The following is a 24,977-nucleotide window of genomic DNA, read 5'->3' as shown; positions in this document are numbered from 1 at the left end:
GAAGGCCGTGTGGGTTACCTCTCAGAACGGGCTGAGCTGGGGTTGGAGTGTAGAGCCACCAACGTTAATAACTTGAGCAAATGGCCACGAAGCTGTGATGCAGGAGTCCGCTTCGGCGTCTCGGAAAGTAGAGTTGGAGCCATGACTCTTTCCCTACCTAGTTTGTGCAAGCTGAGCTTGACTCAACTTCAGTTTCTTACCTAAAACAAACAAACAAACAAAAACCATGGAGATGATAAACTCCGCAGGACTCTCGTGAGGCTAATATTGACTCATTCACTCAACAAATATTGAATAGGCATCTACTAGGTTTCAAGGCATGGTGTCAAACAGTAGCAGCTCACGTTTACTGAGCACAAACGGGAACTACTATTGTTACCATCTTACAGATCAGAAAACGGAGATGATAGACAGGAAGACGCTTTGTAGATAACAGGGTACAGCGTGCTTTGGCACAAGACCGTGACCCAGGAAAAATTTTCCTTTACTTCCCCTATCTGAATTGCGTGGATTCTTATGACCTCTACTGTCTAGCAACAGCAGCAATAAGTTTTCCTATGTGCCAAGACTTCCGCTAAGCACTTTCCAAGCATGCTTTCATTTAATCCTCCCAACAACGGTATGAAATAGATTATTATTGTCATCCCCATTTTATAAATGAGGAAAAGGAAGTCAGAAAGGATTAAATAATCTGCACGAGGTCTTCAGCTACTAAGTGTTTGATCTGGGACCCTAGGTCAGTCTGGCCCCTTGGTCTGCACTCTGCCCCATTTTGCCTCACTGAGTTCTAACATAGGTTGGCAAGGAAATATCCCATCCTAACCCACTTAGACCTGATTCCTCTCCATCTCTGTTCCCTTACTAACAGCTGTCCAGNGTCCAGCAAGGCAGGGGTGGGGCCTTCCACAAAATTCCCAGTGTCCAGCACCCAGACCTTCACTGCTTGAAGAACAAGTTGATGTGGAAATGTATTCTTTTACCCCCTTACATGTTTCCAGACTTAGCTCCAAGGGACTTTTTTTTTCTTTCTTTTTTTTAAAATAGACTTTGTTTTTTTTTTTAACATTTTATTTACTTATTTGACACAGAGAGAGAGAGAGAGAGAGCACAAGCAGGGGGAGCAGCAGGCAGAGGCAGAGGGAGAAGCAGGCTGAGCCCAATGCTGGGCCCGATCCCACGACCCTGAGATCATGACCTGAGCTGAGGCTTAAACGACTGAGCCACTCAGGCGCCCCTTCAAGGGACTTTCTTTCATGATGTTCTATTCGTTAGTTTTCCTCAGCCCTGTTGTGGCTGTAACTCCTCAGGAGTTCTCTTAGGGGCCAGGGATCGGGACACTTCAGGAAGTCCTGAGCCTTGACACGATGACTCTATCACCTCAAGTCAGGTAGGACGTGGTGTATTTCCAAGGGAGCGATTGTATATTTACTGCTTCTAGGTTTCCATTTATTGAGTTTTCACGGTTCTAGTTTTGGGCAACTTCTAAGAATAAAGCATTTCAGAGCGATACTTCAGTTTTTTTAAGATAAGTGACCTTGAGTTTTTCTTGGCACAAAGATTTGCTGCCATTTTCTGAACCTTAAAGCGACCAAATGCGTTGGGTGGAGGGCAGTGGACACTTTTTTTGCAGCAGAAACACACAGTATGAAGGTAGCACTGGGACTTTTGGTTGTGGGGGGTGTGTGTCAGTTTATCTGTCTTTGATCCTTGTCGAGGGCCTCACGTATAGGCCTGACACAGACCTCAGTCACACTGGAGACACGGAAGCTCTGACTAATTGGCCATGTGACTGTGGGTAAGTCTTTTCGCCTCCCAGCTGATTAGTAGCTTTCTCTGGGAAGTGAAGGGGCTGGACACAGTTCTCTGAGTTCTTTAGCTTTCAAGTGCCGTGGTTTCAATGATTTATCAGTACTTGAGCCTTCATGTGGAGTTGAGTTCATTTCAAACTCACTGCAGCTGTTCCAGTAAGTTCTAAGCTTGTTACAGCCACTTCAAAGAAGGCAGATTTAATAACAGTGTCTTAATTTTTACCTTCAAATGCTGCCTCTCTCTCTAGGTGAGCTATCAAAGAGATGAATTGTAGAATCCTTTTTTTTTTTTTAAGTATCTGAAAGCCTGCCTGTCAATTTCAGAGCTGAAAGTTGCCCCGAGGGGTTCTTTTCTGCAGGAAACTCCTGCCATCTTTTATACATCCAAAGCTGCAGGGGCCTTTCATGGGACCTTGGGCCCCTGCCGAATTTCCTAAGGCACATGAAGGGACCCTAGCCAGAGTGAGGCTGCTGGCGGAGCAGGCAGCCCCCTGGGAAGAACCGGTGGCATCCTGCTGACTTCTGAGGAGATTCAAGGCCGATGGGTGGTCTCTGGATTAAAGAACAGATGAACCTGCGAGTAAAGTAAATGAATCACATGGTTTCCATTCTTTGAAAGTTAAACTTGAATTTATTTTTTAATTGTGGTAAAATATACACGACAAAATTTTAAACTTGAATTTGTAATCATCAATCTGGCATCTGGGGGGCCTTGTTTTTGTTTTCCAAGATGGCCTTAGAAGGCTGTCTATAATGTCTGAAAATCACTGAGCCATGATACTTGCTTCTGTTTCGTGTTGGAACCCATGAAAAGATGGCAAGAGACATAGCTCAGCCCAGTTCGGCCCAGGGGAAATGCTCTAGGCAGCAATGAAGGCCGTGTGGGTTACCTCTCAGAACGGGCTGAGCTGGGGTTGGAGTGTAGAGCCACCAACGTTAATAACTTGAGCAAATGGCCACGAAGCTGTGATGCAGGAGTCCGCTTCGGCGTCTCGGAAAGTAGAGTTGGAGCCATGACTCTTTCCCTACCTAGTTTGTGCAAGCTGAGCTTGACTCAACTTCAGTTTCTTACCTAAAACAAACAAACAAACAAAAACCATGGAGATGATAAACTCCGCAGGACTCTCGTGAGGCTAATATTGACTCATTCACTCAACAAATATTGAATAGGCATCTACTAGGTTTCAAGGCATGGTGTCAAACAGTAGCAGCTCACGTTTACTGAGCACAAACGGGAACTACTATTGTTACCATCTTACAGATCAGAAAACGGAGATGATAGACAGGAAGACGCTTTGTAGATAACAGGGTACAGCGTGCTTTGGCACAAGACCGTGACCCAGGAAAAATTTTCCTTTACTTCCCCTATCTGAATTGCGTGGATTCTTATGACCTCTACTGTCTAGCAACAGCAGCAATAAGTTTTCCTATGTGCCAAGACTTCCGCTAAGCACTTTCCAAGCATGCTTTCATTTAATCCTCCCAACAACGGTATGAAATAGATTATTATTGTCATCCCCATTTTATAAATGAGGAAAAGGAAGTCAGAAAGGATTAAATAATCTGCACGAGGTCTTCAGCTACTAAGTGTTTGATCTGGGACCCTAGGTCAGTCTGGCCCCTTGGTCTGCACTCTGCCCCATTTTGCCTCACTGAGTTCTAACATAGGTTGGCAAGGAAATATCCCATCCTAACCCACTTAGACCTGATTCCTCTCCATCTCTGTTCCCTTACTAACAGCTGTCCAGTTCCCTAGCTCCTAGCCAAACTTCCTGTCCCAAGGAAGTCTTCAGGGACTTGGGTTCTAAAGAAATCAGTTCTCGCCCCTGTGAGTTTCTATCTTGCCCTCAGTTAACGTTAATGTGATTTAATAAGAGCCCTGGGAGGAGAGGGCTTCAGTCACATGAGGGAACTCCTTGTGCTGGACTGTCTCTCAGGGTGCTCCTTTCCCAGCTGGGTGCTGGCTTCTCTCCGCATGAAGGGCCAAGCTGGCCCTGACTAGTTGTGCCACGGCATTAACCCCTTTCTTGTGCAAGTCATTAGTGTTTAAACACATAATGAACCAAGCCTTGATTTATTCTGCGGAGGACAGGCTGAATATTCGTATTGTGACTTCTGTGTCCCACCATGCAAGGTGGCTGCTCCCGGGAAACAAAAATATGGGAAAATGTGAAAAGCAGCCGCAGTGATTTTTTTGAGCTCTGCCTCAAAATGGATGGAGGANAAGGAAGTCAGAAAGGATTAAATAATCTGCACGAGGTCTTCAGCTACTAAGTGTTTGATCTGGAACCCTAGGTCAGTCTGGCCCCTTGGTCTGCACTCTGCCCCATTTTGCCTCACTGAGTTCTAACATAGGTTGGCAAGGAAATATCCCATCCTAACCCACTTAGACCTGATTCCTCTCCATCTCTGTTCCCTTACTAACAGCTGTCCAGTTCCCTAGCTCCTAGCCAAACTTCCTGTCCCAAGGAAGTCTTCAGGGACTTGGGTTCTAAAGAAATCAGTTCTCGCCCCTGTGAGTTTCTATCTTGCCCTCAGTTAACGTTAATGTGATTTAATAAGAGCCCTGGGAGGAGAGGGCTTCAGTCACATGAGGGAACTCCTTGTGCTGGACTGTCTCTCAGGGTGCTCCTTTCCCAGCTGGGTGCTGGCTTCTCTCCGCATGAAGGGCCAAGCTGGCCCTGACTAGCTGTGCCACGGCATTAACCCCTTTCTCGTTCAAGTCATTAGTGTTTAAACACATAATGAACCAAGCCTTGATTTATTCTGCGGAGGACAGGCTGAATATTCGTATTGTGACTTCTGTGTCCCACCATGCAAGGTGGCTGCTCCCGGGAAACAAAAATATGGGAAAATGTGAAAAGCAGCCGCAGTGATTTTTTTGAGCTCTGCCTCAAAATGGATGGAGGAGTCAAACAGCTTAGACACCTAACCCTAGACTCAATTCTATCTGTAATTTCCTGGTGGGTCTCTTTCTAATCAGGTAGAGTGCATAGCCTTTTCCTATACTCTCACGGACCTTCCCAGCTTGCCTCCATTCTGGTCTTGCTGCAGTAAGACTACAACAGAATTTATTTTAATCGGTCCTTTCTGCATCTCTCTCCTACCCTGTGTGAGTGTCTTAGGGATGACGGCTAGCTTTCACTCTATCCAGAGCCCCTAACATTGAACCTGGCACTTAATAGGTACTCAGTAAATGTTAGCTAAGTAAATCAATGAAAAAAGCTAAAGGCTAAGGCAAGAAAGAAATCCGCTGAGTCCTGCACCCCCAGTGAAAGATGACTGATCTCCCAGATGCTTATTTATCCTGCCTCCCTCACACGGGGCTTCAGGGGAGTTAAAGCCCATGATGTCACTCTGGTCACGATAAGGTGCCGTTTAAATTTATATCTTGACTCTTTTCTTCTAATCTCCCGATAAAGGTTTTTAACTGAATAGAATGGTCAAATGTTGTTTAAAAAGACCTCAGGAGTTAACCACATGTGCTTGCAGGCAGATTGCTGAGAGGAAGCGGGCTGTTACTACAAGTTCACCTGACACGGGGAGGGAAGCTCCGCCCCTCCTGGGTCCTGGATCCCTACACTAACAGTGTTCTCCTACAGAACAGAGTGTAGAGAACCACTCGTGAAACCGCCCTGGGTGTCTGGCCTCTTGAGACCAGGCTTGGGAGGAGCTTGGGTCCATAGCTGGTGCCTACAGAGCAGTTAGCCTATGCTCTTCTGTACTAAGGGTCTTATATATAGTATTTCATTAAGAGTCTAATGACCTGAGGGAGGAGGTTTTCCGGAGGAGGAAACAGGCACAGAATTAAAATAGGCTGCTCGAAACCACACAAGGAATAAGTAGCAGAGCCAGGCTTTGAACCAGGAGGCTTCAGTCCAGAGCCACATCTCTAATCACAGTCAGTACTGGTTTCTGGGCCCTCTCTGTGATTGGAGACATGATGTAATGTTCCAGCCAGGAGAAGACTCAGGTCTTGGTCAAGTTAGCCAGAAATTAGTAATGTGATCAAGTTGCCTGTTTTTTGTATTTCTTAAATGGGGGATTGAAGATCTTTCATGAAAGATGAAGATCTTTCATGAAAGANGTTTCTGGGCCCTCTCTGTGATTGGAGACATGATGTAATGTTCCAGCCAGGAGAAGACTCAGGTCTTGGTCAAGTTAGCCAGAAATTAGTAATGTGATCAAGTTGCCTGTTTTTTGTATTTCTTAAATGGGGGATTGAAGATCTTTCATAGGGGCGGTTGGGTGGCTCAGTTGGTTAAACATCTGCCTTAAGCTCAGGTCATGATCCCAGGGTCCTGGGATCGATTCCCTCCCGCATTGGCTCCCTGCTCAGCAGGGAGACTGCTTCTCCCTCTGCCTACTTCTCCCTCTGTTTGTGCTCTCTCTCTCTGTCAAATAAATAAATAAAATCTTTAAAAAATTAAAAAATAAAACTATTTCATAAAGGAAGACCCTCTTTTATTAATTCCATGGGGCTCATGCTTTGAAAAGTATCACTTAGCAAAAGAATCATATTTTACTAGCAATCACTTTGCTTTCTAGTTTTAATTAATTAAGTCCCATCAGAGCTATCAGTTTTGGTGAGGTCCCATCTATTCCACTTTACCTAGCCTCTACCCTCTGTTTTTCTGTGTCAGTCACCAGTTATTTTTGTTTCTTAGTCCCGGCCACCATATTTTATGTCCTAAGTCTGTTTACTAGTTTTGTCTCTCTCTCCCTCCGGAATGTAAACTTCTGTGTGGGCCTGCAGTTCACCCGCCTATTTACGTCTGCTGCCACCTGCTCCAGACAGGGTAACCCTCTAGGCCAGGTAACATAGCAGACCTGTGTTCATGGGGAAGAGACTTCTGTGGTAGCAGAACTTCTCTCAAGATCCCAGGTAATGGCAAACCTACACCTCTTTTACTCAGTTAATTGACAGGTTGAAGGAGTTGAAGAAAATACTCTCTTCATCTATCTATACATCCACGAAAGATACTTGGATCCATCCCTTTATGAAACTAAATGTTAATGTGGGATCTCAAGAATGTTCTGGAAAGTTATTCATGCAGCTATAAGAATGTGTGGGACAAAGGCAGGATGGGACAAAGGGAGAAGATGAACTCTGGTGCAAAAGTCATGAAGGCCTCAGTCAATCCTACAGGATGCTCTGGAGCCAGAAATGGACCTTCTAAGTTGTCCCTAATTGAGGCTGGGGCCAAACCTTTGATTAGCCAGGCACTGGCCACCAGCCTGCTGTGCTAGACTGTCCGGGCTGCTATAACAGAATACCAGAGACCATATCACATCATAGGGTGGTTCATAAACAATAGAAATTTATTTCTCACCGTTCTGGAGGCTTGCAAGTCCAAGATCAAGGTGCTTGGAGTGTCAGTGTTTGGTGAGACCCTACTTCCTGTTTCTCAGACAGTTGGCTGTCTTCTTGCTATATCCTCACGTAGCAGAAAGGATAAGAAAGTTCTCTGGGGCCTCTTTTGGAGGGCATTAATCTCATTCATGAAGGCTCTGCACTCATGACAAAATTACCTCCCAAAGACCATACCTCCAGATNGTTTCTCAGACAGTTGGCTGTCTTCTTGCTATATCCTCACGTAGCAGAAAGGATAAGAAAGTTCTCTGGGGCCTCTTTTGGAGGGCATTAATCTCATTCATGAAGGCTCTGCACTCATGACAAAATTACCTCCAGACNCCAGATACCATTACATTGGCTATTCGGTTTCTGCACATAAATTTTAGGGGACACAAACATTCAGTCTGTATCACACCCCATAACTTTGGGTGAAGCAGCATGCTAGCTGAGGCCGAGTCTGTCAAAGGGCATGGTTGTGAAAACTTAGCAGCTTGGTGTGGGTACATAGGTCTCAAAGAGGGATCTGAAAGCCGTGCCGGGTAAGTCTTTAACTTCCATCTGATGCTGTCACCATACCCTAGCATACTGGATTGCCAGAATGGAATGGAACAGAAAAATTTGCTCAGCCAGGACTGTGTGGCATTGAGCAAAGCATGAATCAACCCAAATACTAAAATGGCCTGGCATTCCACTTGCCAGATTTCCAGACAGACCAACCACCCCGAGTAAGCACTGGAGGAAGGTTCCTAACCTTCCTCTCTCCTCACCTATTTGCTTCCCCTTTCCCCCTTCTCTTTTAGTTCTCTTAGAGGCAGCCTTTGAGGGGCATAAAGTTGGTCCTCTTGGCGTTGCCCTGGACAGTGTGGCTTAGGGGATGGGGAAGGAAGGGCCTCACCTCCATGTGGGAAGGGGGGAGCATGGCAGAGTGAAGGGAAGGGGGTAGAAGCCCTCTTTTGCTGACCAGAACTACACGTGTCATAGCTGTTCTAAACGGAAGGAGATGGCCAACAGGTTTCTGAGACTACGAAACTGAAACTGAGCTAGGTGGACCAAAAGTTCTAGACTGCACGAGAGAGGCAGTCCGAGCTTACCGATGTGAAGGGCACTTCTCAGAGACTGAATGTTAGCAGAGGAAGTGTGTCCCAGGGTTTGGTTTTGTTTGTTTCTGAAGAACACTGAGTTACCCTAAAGCACTAAACAGATATTCAATTTTAGAAAAGTCGGGGGTGGTCAAGACTGTGCTGGCCCTGACTTCATGCACCTACACTCAGACCTCGTGGAAACCCTGGCCCCTCTAGATACCTTTATTTGCTTCTTTAACTCACTGACGAGTGAGTGTGCATATCTCACACTGGATTGCAAAGAGAGTTTCTATTTCTGAGGTTTTTTTTGGTTTTTTTTGGGTTTTTTGGTGATAAAATACACCAGTCTTTTAGATCCCAGGTAACAGTTTTTGAATGAACCTGTTATTTGTTATGCTTCATTTCAAGAGGGAGCAATCTATACAATGACTCACTCCTTTGACAATGACCTGTTCTTGAGGCTTCAAGGAGGCTTGAGAAAACCTCTAATTAGATCCATGGAGGCTGTGGTCCTAAAGACAGCCCCCAGCTCACAAATGACCCATGCTCCCAGCCTTGCCGTCCCCTGTCCCCTCCCCTTAGCTTGGGGGAAATGTGCAGCCTCCTGCGAGTCTAAGGGTTCGGCAGACAAGAAAAGGGAGAGGCTGATAAAAGCTACCACCTGGGGCCCTTGAGCCCAGGTTCTTGGCCCTATCTGTGGTGGGGGTCCAGGAGTTGGGAGCTCTGGCTTCCAGATGGCTGGGCCCAGCAGTGAAGACATAGACGCAGGAGTCACAGAAAGCCTGGCTTGGAGGCCTGGTTTCATTGCCTAAACCAGCATGTCCTTGTGGTGCAAATTCAATCTCCAGGCACCTCAGGTTTTTTTTTAACTGAATAGCATGGGGATATGACAGTATCCGGCTTCTAGGTTATTATGAAAATTACATGAAATACTGGACGAGGCTGTGAGCTCCAGGGGGACAAGAACATTTGTTTCTTCTGCGCTATCGCCCGAGCCCTCAGGCTCACACCATTGTCCCCCGCACTCAGATATCTGCTGGCTAAAGAAAGGAGGCAAATTGCTCAGCCCGGGGCCTGCAGCACAGCCAGTGAGCGGAGCATCCCGGGCGCTGTGACTCTCCGGGGTCGCTGCTTCCTGATCACGACATCCACCAGCAGTTCTCCGCTACACCCGCTCAGCCCTCCCACTCTAGCAGGAGTCGAGTTTGCCGGTTCCCTTGTATGACTCAGCAAGATGGCAGGTCTATGCAGCGGGCCTCTGGGCCTGGGGCCTGGGGCTGCTGCTGGTGCGGCCGGCCCGCTGGGGAGGAGGCCGGGCCTGGGTAGAGTGCCAAGCTGAGGCATTTCAAACAGCAGGAGTCCGGGAACGCTTGAGGCGAGGCTGTTAGGTGCTGAAGAGGGGGCCCAAGGGGGAAGTGGCAGGAAGCCAAAGGCACAATGTGTCTGGTTTGTTTTAGGAACTTTCCCAGGACCAGTCCTATACCCAGAAAAGCAGAAAGACAGTTTTCTTTTCTTTTTTTCTGTATTCTCCTCCCTCCTGATTGTGTGAATTCTATTGTCCAAACACGGAACCAAGCCTAGTACCGTTAGCTCTACAGCTGAGCCACGGTTTGGATTCCCTGGGCTCTTGCTATTTGTAGAGAAACCTGAACCACCCATTGACCCACTGTTTCCACGAGAAATTCATTCCCAGTTGCAAACAGATGATTAATGGTGTAGGTCTCAGAATGAAACGCATTCTATACCCTGTCCTGGAATCCTGACAAATCAGGGCTTGATTTTGGTGGCNGGGAACGCTTGAGGCGAGGCTGTTAGGTGCTGAAGAGGGGGCCCAAGGGGGAAGTGGCAGGAAGCCAAAGGCACAATGTGTCTGGTTTGTTTTAGGAACTTTCCCAGGACCAGTCCTATACCCAGAAAAGCAGAAAGACAGTTTTCTTTTCTTTTTTTCTGTATTCTCCTCCCTCCTGATTGTGTGAATTCTATTGTCCAAACACGGAACCAAGCCTAGTACCGTTAGCTCTACAGCTGAGCCACGGTTTGGATTCCCTGGGCTCTTGCTATTTGTAGAGAAACCTGAACCACCCATTGACCCACTGTTTCCACGAGAAATTCATTCCCAGTTGCAAACAGATGATTAATGGTGTAGGTCTCAGAATGAAAAGCATTCTATACCCTGTCCTGGAATCCTGACAAATCAGGGCTTGATTTGGTGGTAGGCACTGGGGATTGTGTTTGCATAATAAAGACATTGCAGGCCCCCAGGGAGAGGGAAGGCAGACTCCAGGCGATCAGCTCCAGACAGATAACTCTTGAATGAGCTAGAATGACCAAACTGGAGGCCAAAGGCACTTCTGCAGCTTCACACACTAGAAAATGTTCTAGAAGGGTAAGAACTCGACTTGAAGAGACTGCGCAGATGCATCAGCTGGCGGGGGGGGGGGGCGGTGAGTTTCTGCAGCAAGGAACATCCTGACAGCAGCCATCCGAGTGTCCCTATTCTCTCCCAGCCAGGGTCCCGAAGGGAGCCCCGGGGCCCATTCCTGGGGCAAGAACCTTAGTGAATGAGCAGAGAAAGCCATGGAAAGATGTGCACCACGAGGAGTGTGATAGAAACCCAGAGAGGGGAGTCCTTCTGGAGGTACCTCATCAAAGATTTAGGAAGCTGGTGAGAGAGCCGTGACTGGGGCCACGTCCGGGTTGGGGAAGGGGAAGTTGACCAGATCCCTCTTTGGCAGCCAAGGACTGATCTGTCACCCCAAGGGATGCGGGGTGCTGGGAGAGAAGCCCATGGGCAGCTGGCAGGACTGTTGGTGCCCACAGCCTCCTGGCTGCCACAAGTGCCCTGGGCCCAACCCGCCCCGCCTGACTGTAACCTTCTTGGCTACTATCAGAACCAGAGTTACATTTACAGAGACTTCTGGAATAAACAAGGTTTGAAATTGGGGGATTCAACCTATGGATTTCAGCTTGGGGTCTCCTCCCATCTTCCCTCTAATGAGAAAGTGACAGGAGGCTTATGAGGAGCTGGCCAGATGGCTGCAAATGTTAATGGAGGAAACAGGTTACCTAAGGTGTTTCCAGTTAGTTCCCTGCCATCCCTACTAGCTACAGCAAACTGATTTGACAAAGCTTCACCCAAAGGGCAGCCGGACCGTTTCCTGCTGCCTCCTTCCCCTCTCCCTGCCCACAATAAGAATGCTAGGGACTGTTGCCAAAGGATTGGGAGAAAAAGAAATGGGACAGTGGGGGTTGGTCCAATGCAGCAGAGCTTTTCACATGCCATCCGGACGCTGTGTTTCTCTGGAACACTGCTGTTCCTTTCACAGCTTATAAAATAAGATGGCATGTCCCAGTTACACCCAACAATGAAGACTGAGGGGGAAAACTGCATAAGAGGAGTTAAAAGGGAATTCCTAAACTTAACCCTCACCTACATCCCTGCCCCCACCCAACCCAGGAGAGTTGCCAGAGAAGAGTCAAAATTTCCCCTCCCCAGTGGAGGCTTCCAGACCCCCAAGGTGACTCAATGGATCTGCAGGGGGAGGGGGAAGCACCAAGGGTGGGAAACACACGGGCACATCCGTTCAGTCTGGATGTTAGCCTTGGCACCCCGGGCTGGGGAGGTCTTCAAGCTCCAGTGTTGCTGATACTCCTAGCCCGGGGAGGGCATGTGTGAACCCAGCACCTCAGTTCCCCATCTACAAGATGTGGTTCCTAATACCTGCGTCCGTCTCAATAGGGAGATAAAATCCAAGAAACGCTAAAAAGTGTTGAAGGCTTAGAGCAGATTTCCACAGAAGGAGCAGGTCCCTAAGGGTTCGTGTTTCAGGCCACAGGCAAGGACAATTGTCACATATGGGAGGGGAATTAGGAGCTCAGGGCTGGAAAATGCTGGGCGTGGAGGTGTGGGTGTGGTGGTCCCCTTCCACCCGCCTGCAGAGGCCGAAACTGGGAGGAGTTTTTCAAATCCCTGTTAGTATGCAGCTGTCACGTTGCATCTGACAGGAAGGCCACCTCTTCCTGCTTCGGCAGTGGCAGATGAAACAGTCTCCTGTTCCACAGCTCGTGACTCTAGCCCCGTGGCGAAAGCCTGAAAGGCCCCGCTCACCGATGACACCAAGGCAAAGAAATGTCCACCAACGGATTCCTCTCAAAGGGTGCCAGGAATTTGGAACTCGGGTGTAATTCATCTTCTAAAGACTGAAAACATTTTTTGTTGTTGTTTCTTCACCATTCAGCTCTTTCTATTAGGTTTGGTTTGACAGTTGTTTCAGGCTTTATTTCAATTTGTCCCTTCCCCCCAGGCAGGGTGGGTCAGTCAGTCAGTCAACACCTGCTGTGGGGAGGCCCAGAGAGCCCCACCACTCACGTTCCTGGCTCAGAAAAGTGATGGATAATGATGCAAAATTCTTTTTTATAATTATGTGTCGCCAGCGAATTCCCCAAACTCGTTGTCACATCTAGTTATAAAGACATGTCCGCCCCCAAGGTGCCTCCCTCCGGGCCCACCTCCAGGGAGCCAGCGAACAAAGAAACAAGTATGGAAGCCAAAGTGATTATTGGGATCGGAGTGACAGGATGGGGAGACTGTAAGGAAATGATACGCACAATTAGTGGCCTGGCAAGTTTACAGACATTACTCAGTAAGCCCCCCCATGAGTTCCCTGAATGCACTGATGGGGGCTTTGTAGCAAACGTTAGCTTTTTGTACATTTTAATGGCAATGAAAATAGAGCAAGTGCAGTTGATTGACGGAACTGAGTGGAGCCCATTTATCCATTCTCGAGCTTTTGTTAGGAGGGGAGGTGAAAGTGTCTTTAGCGCTCTGTGGTCTCTGCTCCTCGTGGAGACCCCAGCCATCTTTCTCTCTCGTCTGAAAAGTGCTTTGGCTCTGGCAGAGGGAGGTCAGTGGGAGAAATCAAGTGAAGGTCAACCTTTTTCTTTCTCCTTTATTTTTTGTTAGTCATGGTTAGTGGCTGAATTTTTAAAAAGATCCAAAAGGATTAAGTGGGCAACTTGAGTATTCTAATTTGCATATTCATGTCAAACCTGGGTTGCCAGCACTCAGTTATTTCAAAGCCTGTTGCCAAGGGCCCAGTTTTGGAGGGCCTCTGCATGTAGGGGGGCACCTGTTCTCAAAATGACAACACCCCACCGCTCCCCTTCTTTCCACTGCGCTCTGGGCTTCCCCCAGTGGAATGAACGGCAGCTTCTCCCAGTGGCTGACTTCACCCATCCATGCTCCTTTCTCCATGAAGGCATTTAAGCGCAGTGAGCTATGGGCACAGGACTTTGGAGATGGGGGTGATTTTTCTTTTATGCTTGTGTTTTTAATCACCTCCTTGTTTTTTAAAAAATTTACATTTATCCTTGATTGTGTTCGGGGTTATTCTGGGTTATGCTAGGAGCTAGCAATAGCGGGGAGCACGATGGTTTGCCATCAGACCCAGGGGACCCGCTCTTTGTGTTCTCAGAGCAATAAACTAGAGCAATGCCGGATTGAGATGGTCTGAAAGGCAGAACTCTAGAGTTAGAAAAAGCTACTAAACGAAGAAACGAGTTTGTTTCGAAGCATGGTAGATTTCGATCCGTTAGAAGTGATACTTCTTAGGGGTAGAGGGGCAGATTATGGTTGTTCCCAGTGAGAGCAAACTGGAAGGGCAGGACTCTGCCTGGAATCCCAGGGGTTTTATGAGCACCAGGTGCCCCCTAGTGTCCAAATGGTACCCCTGGGTTTGCATGCTTTAATCCTGCAAAAATGGAGCACAGGTGAGGGAGTGAGGAGGGGGAGTCTCACTCATTTTCCATTTGTTCCCTGGGGTCTGGGGTGTTGTGGGGAGCAGTAGAGGAAGGGAGGGGACCAGCTTCAGGAAGCAGCCGTGTCTTGCCCCCAAACAACTCGGAGAAAGGGCCCACCACATCTAGGGCTTCCTTACCATGAGACGAACAGGTCCATGCAGTGAAAAGAGGCTAGAGCTCAACTGCTGACTTAGCCACTAAGCAACAGTGTGACCTTGGACTAAGTGCTTAATCTTCTTGATGCTGACCCCTACACGGTGGCAGCACTAAGTGTATTTCAGGATTAGGAGGAGAATGAGACAAGTGTGCGAGGCACGTGCTGCCTCCCAGAAACCTGGCCCCCTTTGCCTCTTGCCTGTCCCTCCTCCCCAGTTTGAAACAGCTTCCCAGGTCCAATTCACCTGACACAGCTACATGGGCGGGCTTCATAAATAGGTTATTTCTATCTACAAAAATACTATAAGGGTTTGTGAGAGTTTTTTTTTTTGCAGTTTTAATTGATTTTGAAAATAAAATCTTCCTTAAACTTGGCGCTAAAATAGATCAAGCAACCGTTTCCAGGTGAGATGTAGCCATTTGCTCTTTGGCAATTATAAACAACTGCCGAGCATTCAAGCTTGCGCCACCTGCCGGCCAAATGAGGTGATTCACTAGTGGGCTGCCCGCAGTCGCTGGCGGCGGCGGGGTGGGGGTGTGGGGTCTTCAGGCGGTGAGAATTCTCTTCCTGATAGATTTTGGCTTCATTAAAAGTTGTAAATACATTTTCCTAGCGATCCACTCCAGTGTAATATCAAAATATTTTCCTAACAAATCTCGAATCTTCTTAGCTTCTAATTTTCTTTTATCTTTGGGGGAGGGTTGTTTTGTTTTGTTTTGTTTTAATCGCAGGGGAGTTTGGATTAATTAGAAAACACTCCCGCTTTCCATTGTAACTATGGAGGAAGAAAAGAAGGGTACCTAGGCTACCTCCCCTAGCCTAGGTAGCACAGGAAAATGTGAAAGTATTTTACAGGCTAACTTCTCTTACCGTAGTCTTAAGTCTTACTCCCCTAGAAGAAAGGGGAATAAATTAGAACACATGAATAAGTCATTTTGAAAACTTGCCTTGGGTGTGAGGGGAAGGGGCAGGAGGAATGGAGACATCCATAAGTCATTCATAAGTGTCTAATGAACCAGGATTGAGTTCCATGTCAGTCAGATTGGGGGGGGGGGAGTGTGTGTGTGTGTCCTTGGGCATGACATTCAGATCTTTGGTTTTCTCATCTGTACAATGATAATAGCACCTGCTATAAGGTTGTTGAGAAGATTATACCAGATAATGCATTGTAGCACACAGTCACATGAAGTGTTCAATACATGGTATTTCTTTCTACGATTACTCATTCACTTTCTGCACTAACTTATTTTGAGTTCATAATGTGCACTTTGCAAGCTTCCTTGCCAATTTACAGAAGGAACAGGGGGTCTTACTTCACTTCCTGCTGAAATGGAAGGGCAGTTGCTACTTTGACCATTGAGAGATGAAGTGTGGAGGGAGATCTTATGCAAGCCTGCAACAGGACATTTTGCCAGCCTTTGACTTGGCTCTGAAAACAGAAAGCACTCAGGAAATACTCGTCACCTAACTTAGAGCCAACTACACTGCTAACCACTAAGAAATAGTCTGGTACTTATACATCCAGGCAGCCTCAGACATAGCCTCTTGTCAGCACACTGCTTCTGGGAGCTGTGGGGGCATCCCAAGTGGAGCCCCCCCGGTTTGTTCTTAGTTTTGGGTTAAATGGAGACATTTGTACCAAAGAGCCATAAGTCTGGTGCCCCGAATGGTGTTTCCATTGTCATCCCCAGGCTACTTTGTCACCTAAAGAAGGACCTGGACCTCCCAATTATGTCACCCCCATTTCTTTTTTTTTTATTGCACAGTACCCTTGGCACAGTGTTTGGGTCGAGTGTGATGGCTCAAGTTCAAAACCCAACCACAATATTTCCTGCAGTTACCACTGCATTTCATTACATAGTGCTACAAAAGGTCAAGTGGGAAATGCTGTGTCATTATCTAGGAGAAGAGCAATGACTTCAGCTAATTTATGGTAGCACAAAGGAGATCAGACCTAAATTCACCAAAGATCTTATATAAGAACCTGCTATCACATCAAGATGATTGTGGTGGTTATTTCTGATGGTAGTTTTCATAGTTTGAAACTCCATATGGAAGACCAAGTGAATCTACTTCTCTCATAAAAGGTAAGACTTCTCTATGCTGTGGCTTAGATGTTCTAAAAATATATACGCAGAGAGCAAGACGGACCCTTAGCAGCATCTGTCGCTGGTGGCTGCCTCTAGGAGAGGCTGTCCAAAGTGGGAGCGGGTTGTCCTGACGGCTGCCCCCTAGCTCCAGATGCTGCGTGAGATGAGTCTCCTACCCGAGCTCTACTCTTCTTCAAAACCACTGTGCAAGTTGTCGTGTGAGGATTAAATGAGGTACTCATGCATGCCAAATAACTAACAGCATGCCTGGCATGTAGTAGTCGTTCGATATTTGGTAATATCGCTACCATCATCTCATTTCTGCAACTCTTCAGGGGTGATGACGGTGGAGTTCTCAGATCTCTATAGGTCACTCTCTGGCATCATTCTTCCTTCTCTTATCTTTCTCACAAAAGAAGAAACCCATGTTTTATCTGAGCCTTGCTCTATTGGGAAAATGACAGGTAATCTTGTTGCAGTTTCCCTATCTTTCAGGGCTTCTGTTCCTTTTTTTTTTTTTTTTCAATTAGAAGATGAGTCAGAGATCTGAAGGGCCTTGCAACTCTGCTACTCCAATTCTAACACATGTCGAGCGACTGGGGGCCTTGTCACCATCTTTGTCACAGTACCTCAGGCAGGCAGAGTGGGTATTCAGAAAATGGTGACCAAAGGATGTTTTGTGTGACTGTTTTTTCCCCCCACAGGTCTTGGTTCTCCCTTTCATCATTCTGAGTGCTCTGCTGTGAATCCAATCCCTTCTTATCACACTTAACTTATAAAACTGGGAAGAACAAAAACCAGAATATTGCTCTTGTCCTTGTCTTTGGCCAGTCCATTCAAATCACAGGTCAGGATGGGGCTGTCTGCCCTGAACCTCAGCTAATTTGAGAAGGTGCCAACATAATAAACAATAACAACAGCTAACATTTATTGAACACTGCGCTAAGCTTTGACACGCACTCACTAATTTAATTCTTGTAACTATCTGATATATGTACTCTTGTCAAACCCAGTCTATAGATGAGGAAACTAGGGGTTAGAGAAATTAAATACCCGCCAATGGTAAAGCCAGTGCTAAGGGCAGAGCTGGGTTTTGACTCCAGTAGATTGACCCAAGAGTCTTTGTTCTTAACCACTTGTGAAGCACTTCTGGGCAGATTTATCACAGTTTTTTAAAGGTATTTGTCTGGGAAGGGTGCCAAGAAGCATAAGGCAGACTAGATGAGCTCGTAAGGGTTGCTTTATTCCATGATTTTGCCCAAACAATGTCATGTGAATGCCATCATATGGTTCTGTAAAAAGCAGCACAAATTTTGGCTGAAACAACAGAAATGTATTGTCTCCCACTTTAGGAGGCTAGAATTCTGAAATCAAGATGTCGGCAGGGTTGGTTCCTCTCCATGGCTGTAAGGGAAGGCTCTGGTCCAGGCTTCTCTCCTTGGCTTGTAGATGGCTATCTTCTCCCCGTGTCTCTTCACATTGCCTTCCATCAGAGTGTGCATGTCTCTGTGTCCAAATTTTCCTTTTTATAAGTAAACCAGTCATATTGGATTAGGGCCTAACCTAATGACCTCACTTTAGCTTGATCACCTCTGTGAAGACCCTATCTCCAGATAAGGTTACATTCTGAGGTACTCGGGCTCCAGCATATCTATTTTTGTCGGGGGACAAAATTTAACCCATGACAGCTCCCCTCTGTCATTTCAAAGTAATGATTAGCATTGTGACTCCATTTCCCCACAGCAGGGAAGTGGTTTACTTAACAGAGAACTGTCCAGGAAGGTTAGCTTTTGGAATCAAACAGGGCAACTTGGTTAATGCCCCATTTGCTACTGTTAGCTAATGGTCAAGTGAGTATATCTCTGGTTACTCATCCACAAAAATAGGAAGGACAGTTTAAGAAATAAAGAAATAAAGGAAAAGAAGGTTTCAGTCAGTGGCTAACTTTTAGAAGCCCTTGACTGTTGATGATGTGTAACAGATTCTCAGTGAATCAAAGACCATTCAGGAATCAGATATCTCCAAAAAGAAGATGCAATGTTTTCTAATTGGTTTCCTAAAAGAGTTAATTAACCTCTCATAGAGGAGCAACTTACCTTTAGATTCACTTATTAATGCATTGGAAATTCCACTTGTAACCACCAGTGTTGATAAATAGCATTATACCCCTAAGAAGTGCTTATCATCAATGCAATTATCTCCTTTCTTATTTTATCCAGGGTAAGGATCATTGTTGCACTAAATTAGAGAGGAAACAAGGGTGTAGGAAATATAAATTTTAAGATATATTTAATGAAAAAATAATAGCACCATGAATCCAACTTTATACAGGGCCAAAAAAGTAAAATGGTGGACTCAGAGCTGTCTATTGCCTCAGGCTGGGCCAGATTTAAAAAGGAAACTGTAAGCATTTGTTTTAAATATTGCTACTCTTTTGTTCTTTGAAATTCGAGCATATTATTAAGAAAAGTAGAAAAAAATCTGTGGAGTCTAACACTGCTATCAATTGTGTAAGAATTAGTGCAAGGAGGATACCTATGTATCGGTATTTATCTACATGGTCCAGGAGAGATACCCAAGAAGCTCCTAGCTAGGGACTAGAGATCTGGTGGGAGGAAAACGAGGTTCTCACTGTATAGTCTTTTCAGAACTTTATTTATTTAAGCCATATCCATTTTTAAAAATCAGTCCATGTTTCGGATAACTGCACACACACAACTAAACTAGGCAAGGTCATACAGGTTCCAAGCTCCTTCCAGCCTGCCCTTCCCTGTGCTGGCTCTGGGCTGTCTCTGGGCACCATTGGGAGCATAGCCTAAATTCATCTGGAAGTCTATAAATGTGGCTTTGAGCACCTGCCTCTTCATCCTTGTCAGGTTAAGGTGAGCTTTCAAGGCTTGAAGAAATGAAGTTTCAGACCTTATGTGAAGTGGGGTGAGAAGCATTTGGCTTGTTGCTCTGTCAGGTTTTAAGGAATGGAAGTTCTTAACTGTCCTTGCACTTGTATGTGTCATATCTGAGGAAAACCTCTTTTGCCCCAATCATAGAATCTTAAGTCTGTGAGAGTCTTGAAATGTTAAGCGAGTCAGCCACCCTGGCCCCACATGAATCCCTTCTCCAGCATCTCCATCCCAACTGCTGTCCTTCCTGTGATTGTCTACCAGCCATGCTTGTTCTCCAGGCAAGCTCTCCTTGGCAAAAAACTCCTATGTGGTGTTGAACTTGAACTCTACATAACTTCCACCCATGACCCTGGCCCTACCCTTCTATGCCTCCCGGAATGAGTTTAATTTCTGCTTCACAGGGAGGAGCCTTCAAATGGCTTCCCTATCTCCTATTTCACAGACTCTTCTTTCAAGTAACTCCAGAGTCTTCAGCTCTCCTTCTGCTAAGCTGGTCTTCAGACAACCTTGATCTCCTGGCCACCCTCTTTGGAATGTCTGTGAGTGTAAGAGGCTGAGGTTTCCCAACAGCGAGGGCAACATTTCCCAGTGCTCTGAGCAGTTGAGACTATACATAGCTATCACAACCTTCCTCAGTGTGTTGTAAATTTAAAACTTAAACCAAGATCAAAGCATCATTTCCTTCTTTTTCCCCTTTGGGGGTGGCGGGTGGAGGTGAGAAGTTACATCATACCATTACATCACACTGTTGACTCGCTTTGAGCTGACTATTGCATAAAACGCCACAGTATTTCCACAATATGGCTCTGAATGCCATGCTTGCTTTTTTTGGAACCACAGCAGAGCGCTGCATCTTTCCCTATATCATTTCTTCTTCTTTAGCCCATGGTTAGATCTTAGATTTTAAACCCAGGTTCTATCTTCTTAGGTATTCCCTTAGTGGATTAACAAAGCTGCCTCTGCGTCTTCATCTAAATCAATGATAAAAAGTGCTCTTCTGGGGCCCAGAACTCAGATCAGATCCAATTCTACTTTGAAAGTGAAAGAGTGGCCAGTGTGGGAGCCCAAGAGGGAGCCCTTACAAGACTTGAGTACTTGGAGAGTTTCCTAAACAGATACTTATGTTTATCTCATTCAGAATGAGCACTGGAATTTGTGAAGAATGGAGATAGTTGTTTGTATTTTGCTCATGAAGAAAAGCCCTATTTCTAGAAAGGTGTTAGCAGCTAGGGGTGGATAGGGTGTAGAAAAATGAGAAAAGCCTACAGACCCTTGCCAATCATTTCTCTTAAGGGTTCAAGAACAGAGAGAAGGAGCCTAGGGATCACTGGCTAGGAGGTTTGTTTTATGATTTCAGCACTCAGAATTTTATTATTTTATTTTATTTTTTAAGATTTTATTTATTTATTCGACAGAGACAGAGACAGCCAGAGAGAGAGGGAACACAAACAGAAGGAGTGGGAGAGGAAGAAGCAGGCTCATAGTGGAGGAGCCTGATGTGGGGCTCAATCCCATAACGCCGGGATCACACCCTGAGCCGAAGGCAGACGCTTAACCGCTGTGCCACCCAGGTGCCCCCAGCACTCAGAATTTTAGAGTTTTTAATTTAGGATGGCTTCAGAGTTCCAGGAAGAACTTTAAGTAAGCATTTTAAGTTTTAAAATCCACTATTTTTTTCTTTCCTTCCTTTATTTTTTTTCTTGGGAATTCATATTTTAGGGACTTAGGGAGAATTTAGGAATCATAGATTATTAGAGTTGAGTGAATCTTGGCCATTAGGCTCCTCATTTATGAAATGGGACAGTAAAAGTACGTGTTGTGTGAAAGTTGTGAAGACTACATGAGAAAATGCACGGTCAGTACTCTGAGTGGATGCTGGCTCATTTTAAAGGTTCAGTGAATATGAACTGAACTGTTATTATCATGATGGTTGCAGAACCAGCAGCTCTTTCTCCCCTCTCTTCTCTCCACTGACAGATTTTGGCTCAAAAATAATAAAATTCTATTAACTAGAGCTAATCCACGAGGTAATTAGGAGCTGGTGACCTTATCATTCTTCAGCAATATTGGAGCAGAAACTTGGCATGCTGGGAATGATATTAGTGGAAACATCTCTTGAGACATACTAGGCTGCATGTCCTCTTCCAGCCAAGTCAGAATGACTGGCTACCTACAGTATTATCTTGGATCACAGCGTGTAAGCACTAAGAGGCACTGACCCTAGTCAGCTAAGATCCCCTCCTTTCTCTCATTAGTATTTCCAGGGCTAGCACTAGCCATGGTGACTAGGACAGTCCATCCATTACCTCTTACCATTTGGCACTTCCAACATCACTTCTCTGTGTTGGCAAAAATACAGCCATAGGGAAACAGTATTTGTGGGATCCTGGTTTTCTGTCCTTTTTTCCTTTTTCTGATCCTAAAAGCTAAAAGATTCAAAGAGTTGGTCTTGGTTCAAGACAGATGATCTAAGGCCTTTAATGAGATTAGCAAAAGCTGATTACATATAAATTCTTGAAACAACTAACAATAATATTAACAATAAATAAAATCAATAACAATAAATAAAATCAATAACAATAAAAAAAAGAAGAAAGAAAGAAAATCTAGACAGAAAACTTCAAGGACCTGAAAAATGGTGTATAATTGCTTCTGTTATTTTATCATGAGAAAAATTTTAAATTAGAATAGAGGAAAACAAAAAAAGTTTATATTTATATAAGCTCAAAATTAGGCATCATTCTTATGCATAATATTATTGCCTAGGCAAGATGCATGCTAGATTAATTTAGTAAAGTTTTTTTTTTTTTTTTTACAGACCCAGTATTGAAGTTTAGAAAAGTACTCTGTAAGACTCTGTTTCTACGTAGTGGAGCTCAGTGGTTCTGAGTATGAGCTCTGGCATCAGACAGTCCAGGTTTGAACCTTGACCCATACTTATAAGCAGCATGAGCGTGGGCAAATTGCCCACTTCTCTGTGACTTCATTTCTCCATCTCTAAAAAACACATCTAATACCCAAAATATACGAAAACTTCTTCACCTCAATAACAAAAAACAAATGACCTGATGAAAAAATGAGCAAAGACCTTGAATGGACATTCTTCAAAGAAGATATCCAAATAGCCAACAGGTCAATGAAAAGATGCTCAACATCACTAATCAAATAATGCAAATCAAAATCACAGTTGAGGTATCAACTTATACTTGTTAGGATGGCAATTATCAAGAAAGCAAAACGTAAGCATTGGTGAGGATGCGGAGAAACTGAAACCCTTGTGCGCTGTTGGTAGGAATACAAAATGGAGCAGCTGCTGTGGAAAACAGCACGAAGGGTCCTCGAAAAACAAAAGAAGAAATATCATATGATCCAACAATCTCACTTCTGAGTTTTTATCCAAAAGAATTAAAATCAGGATCTCAAAGACGTATTTGCACTCCCATATTCATCGCAGCATTATTCACAATAGCCCAGATGTGGCAACAGTCTAAATGTCTACCAACAGAAAAGCCAACAGAGGAGAGGTGGTATATACCTACAGTGGAATATGATTTAGCCTTAAAAAGAAGCTAATCCTTCCATATGTGACAACATGGATGAACCTGGGGGATATGATGCTAAGTCAAGCACGCCAGTCACAGAAGGACAAATACTGCATGATTCTACTTACATGAGGTATATAAAATAATCAAACCCATAGAAGCAGAGAATAGAACGGTGGTTTCCAGGGACGGGGGTCAGGGGAAATAGGAAGTTGCTGTTCAACCAGTACAAAATTTCATTTATGCAAAATGATTACATTCTCGTGATCTTCTGTACAACATTGTTACTACACTTTGCAATACTGTATTGTACACTTAAGAGAGTGGATCCCATATTGAGTGTTCTCACCACATTAAAAACAAATAAATGAAGCAACAGTAACAGCAACAAAACATACGTGAGATACGGTTAGGGTTAGATGAAATCATTTGTGCAATGTCCAAGTGCGTTAAGAACCAGATGCGTACTAAGTATTAAATAACCATTGATAATATTTTCTTATTATACCTGTGGGAAGCTAGATTGCTTGGATTACTGATCTATAACCCAGGCACCACCATTCATTGGGTGGCATCGTACTCAAGTTCCAGCTGCTGTATCTAAAAGGAAAAAACAGACTCAGTAATTAGCACCTACCATCCCTGCCCCAGCACAGGAATGAATGGTTTTTGCCCAGGGCTTATGCTATGTATCTATAGTGGAACCTTTTCCATGTCCAGTTTCTCAAAAGGGACTGAAATGGACTGAAATGGAACTGTTCAGGGCAGTTGCTGGCTGTAGAATGTGGCAGAATGCTGTATTGCCTTGCCTGACCTAGTTCGGCCAGAGTGCTATTTATTTGTAGGGACTAATCAGGCAAGAGCTGTGGTCTGGTTCTTTCTCAAGCAGGTGCTCTGTGCCAAAAGAGCTCGGATGTTCAGCTAAACTCGGATCTGCACTACAGCCCTGGCTATTTTAATGCCTTATGTATATAGTAGGATGGAAATTATTCATATTTTCTTTCTGAAAATGAGTCACGGAGTTGAGGAAGAATGTCAGTATTATGAGTATCAATAGAATTGTCTTATTTTTCTAACAGACAAAAATTCATGAAACTGTTGACCAGCATTGTCCTTATAAACTGTGGCTTAGATTAGATTGTTACAAATAATTTCTATATATTACATGGCTTTCCATTTTGAGATTATTTAGCTATTTCCTCCATACTGATGGGACTCTGTTCTCTCACATTCCTGAGAACTATTGGGATTAATAGAGAATAAAGCCAAAATTGGTCATTTTTCTTAGAAGCTCCTGGCTATTTTCTTTATTAAATATTGGCTGGATTGCCCAAGGAAGTTATGGGTTTCTGAAAAGATATATTATATTATATTATTATATTATATTATAATTTTGTTTTATTTTTGTTTTATTTTATTTTATTTTTTAGAGGAGGGGAGGGGCAGAGAGAGAATCGTAAGCAGGCTCCATGCCCGGCACAGAGCCTGACCTCATCCCTGAGATCATGACCTGAGCCAAAATCAGGAGTCAGACACTTAACCAATTGAGCCACCCAAGACCCCAGGAGAGATTTTAAATTGAAGTGGTTCTCATTAGCCTGGATGGCTTGGCCATATCATCCTATAGGGAGAGAAGTAGATGAAATGATTCCTGATGCTCCCTGTTCTGTGACCACTGAACCCAGAAAGACTCAACATGAAAGGAGGTTCCTTCACAGTGTCTCAGGACCAACAGATCACGAGAAGTCACCATGGCAACTAGTTTCCAAAGGGAGGCTTATGAAAGAACCAGAGGTAGGGGGCCCTTGTGGAAGTAGTCAAAGGCTTAAGGAAGTTACAGGATTTTAATGGAACTGATTCTTAAATAGCACAACCGATGGGATTGGCAAGCCCTATCTTAAGTGATAGATTGTTCCCTAGTCAGAAAGGCTTATATAGGCTCATTTATAAATTCATCCAATAAATACTTTTGAATAGTGGTCTGTGTGCCAGCACTGTGCTAGGCAAGGGAATATGAAGATAAGCAAAGCATCATGGTTCCTGATTTCATAAAACTTTAAGTCTGGTTAGGGAGACCCATATTAACTAACTACACAAATATATAACGACAGATTGTGATAAGTGCCCTCTACAAGACAGAAACCTAGTTGGGATATAAAGACTGTGGTCAGAATTTGGAACTGTATAGGCTTCCCTGAGGAAGGGGCTGAGATCTACAGGATGAGGAAACTAGATAAGCA

At 44.8% G+C, this 24,977-nt stretch overlaps 1 long non-coding RNA gene across 5 annotated transcripts in view; it reads left to right on the top strand.

Annotated features, from left to right (window-relative positions):
- The first annotated feature begins 16,120 nt into the window (after positions 1–16,120).
- LOC117801091 overlaps positions 16,121–24,977 on the top strand; it is a 33,562-nt gene continuing 24,705 nt past the window's right edge. For 4 of the 5 annotated variants that reach the window (XR_004623486.1, XR_004623482.1, XR_004623484.1 and 1 more), the window contains exons 1-2: positions 16,121–16,289; positions 22,014–22,870. This is a non-coding gene — a long non-coding RNA (uncharacterized LOC117801091). The remainder of the gene's footprint in view (positions 16,290–22,013; positions 22,871–24,977) is intronic. The other variant, XR_004623485.1, reaches the window with a different exon arrangement.

The sequence above is a fragment of the Ailuropoda melanoleuca genome, chromosome 2, assembly GCF_002007445.2.
Source record: "Ailuropoda melanoleuca isolate Jingjing chromosome 2, ASM200744v2, whole genome shotgun sequence".
Taxonomy (NCBI): domain Eukaryota; kingdom Metazoa; phylum Chordata; class Mammalia; order Carnivora; family Ursidae; genus Ailuropoda; species Ailuropoda melanoleuca.
Note: the sequence above shows the minus strand (reverse complement) of the source record. Positions and strands in the feature narration are given on the sequence as shown.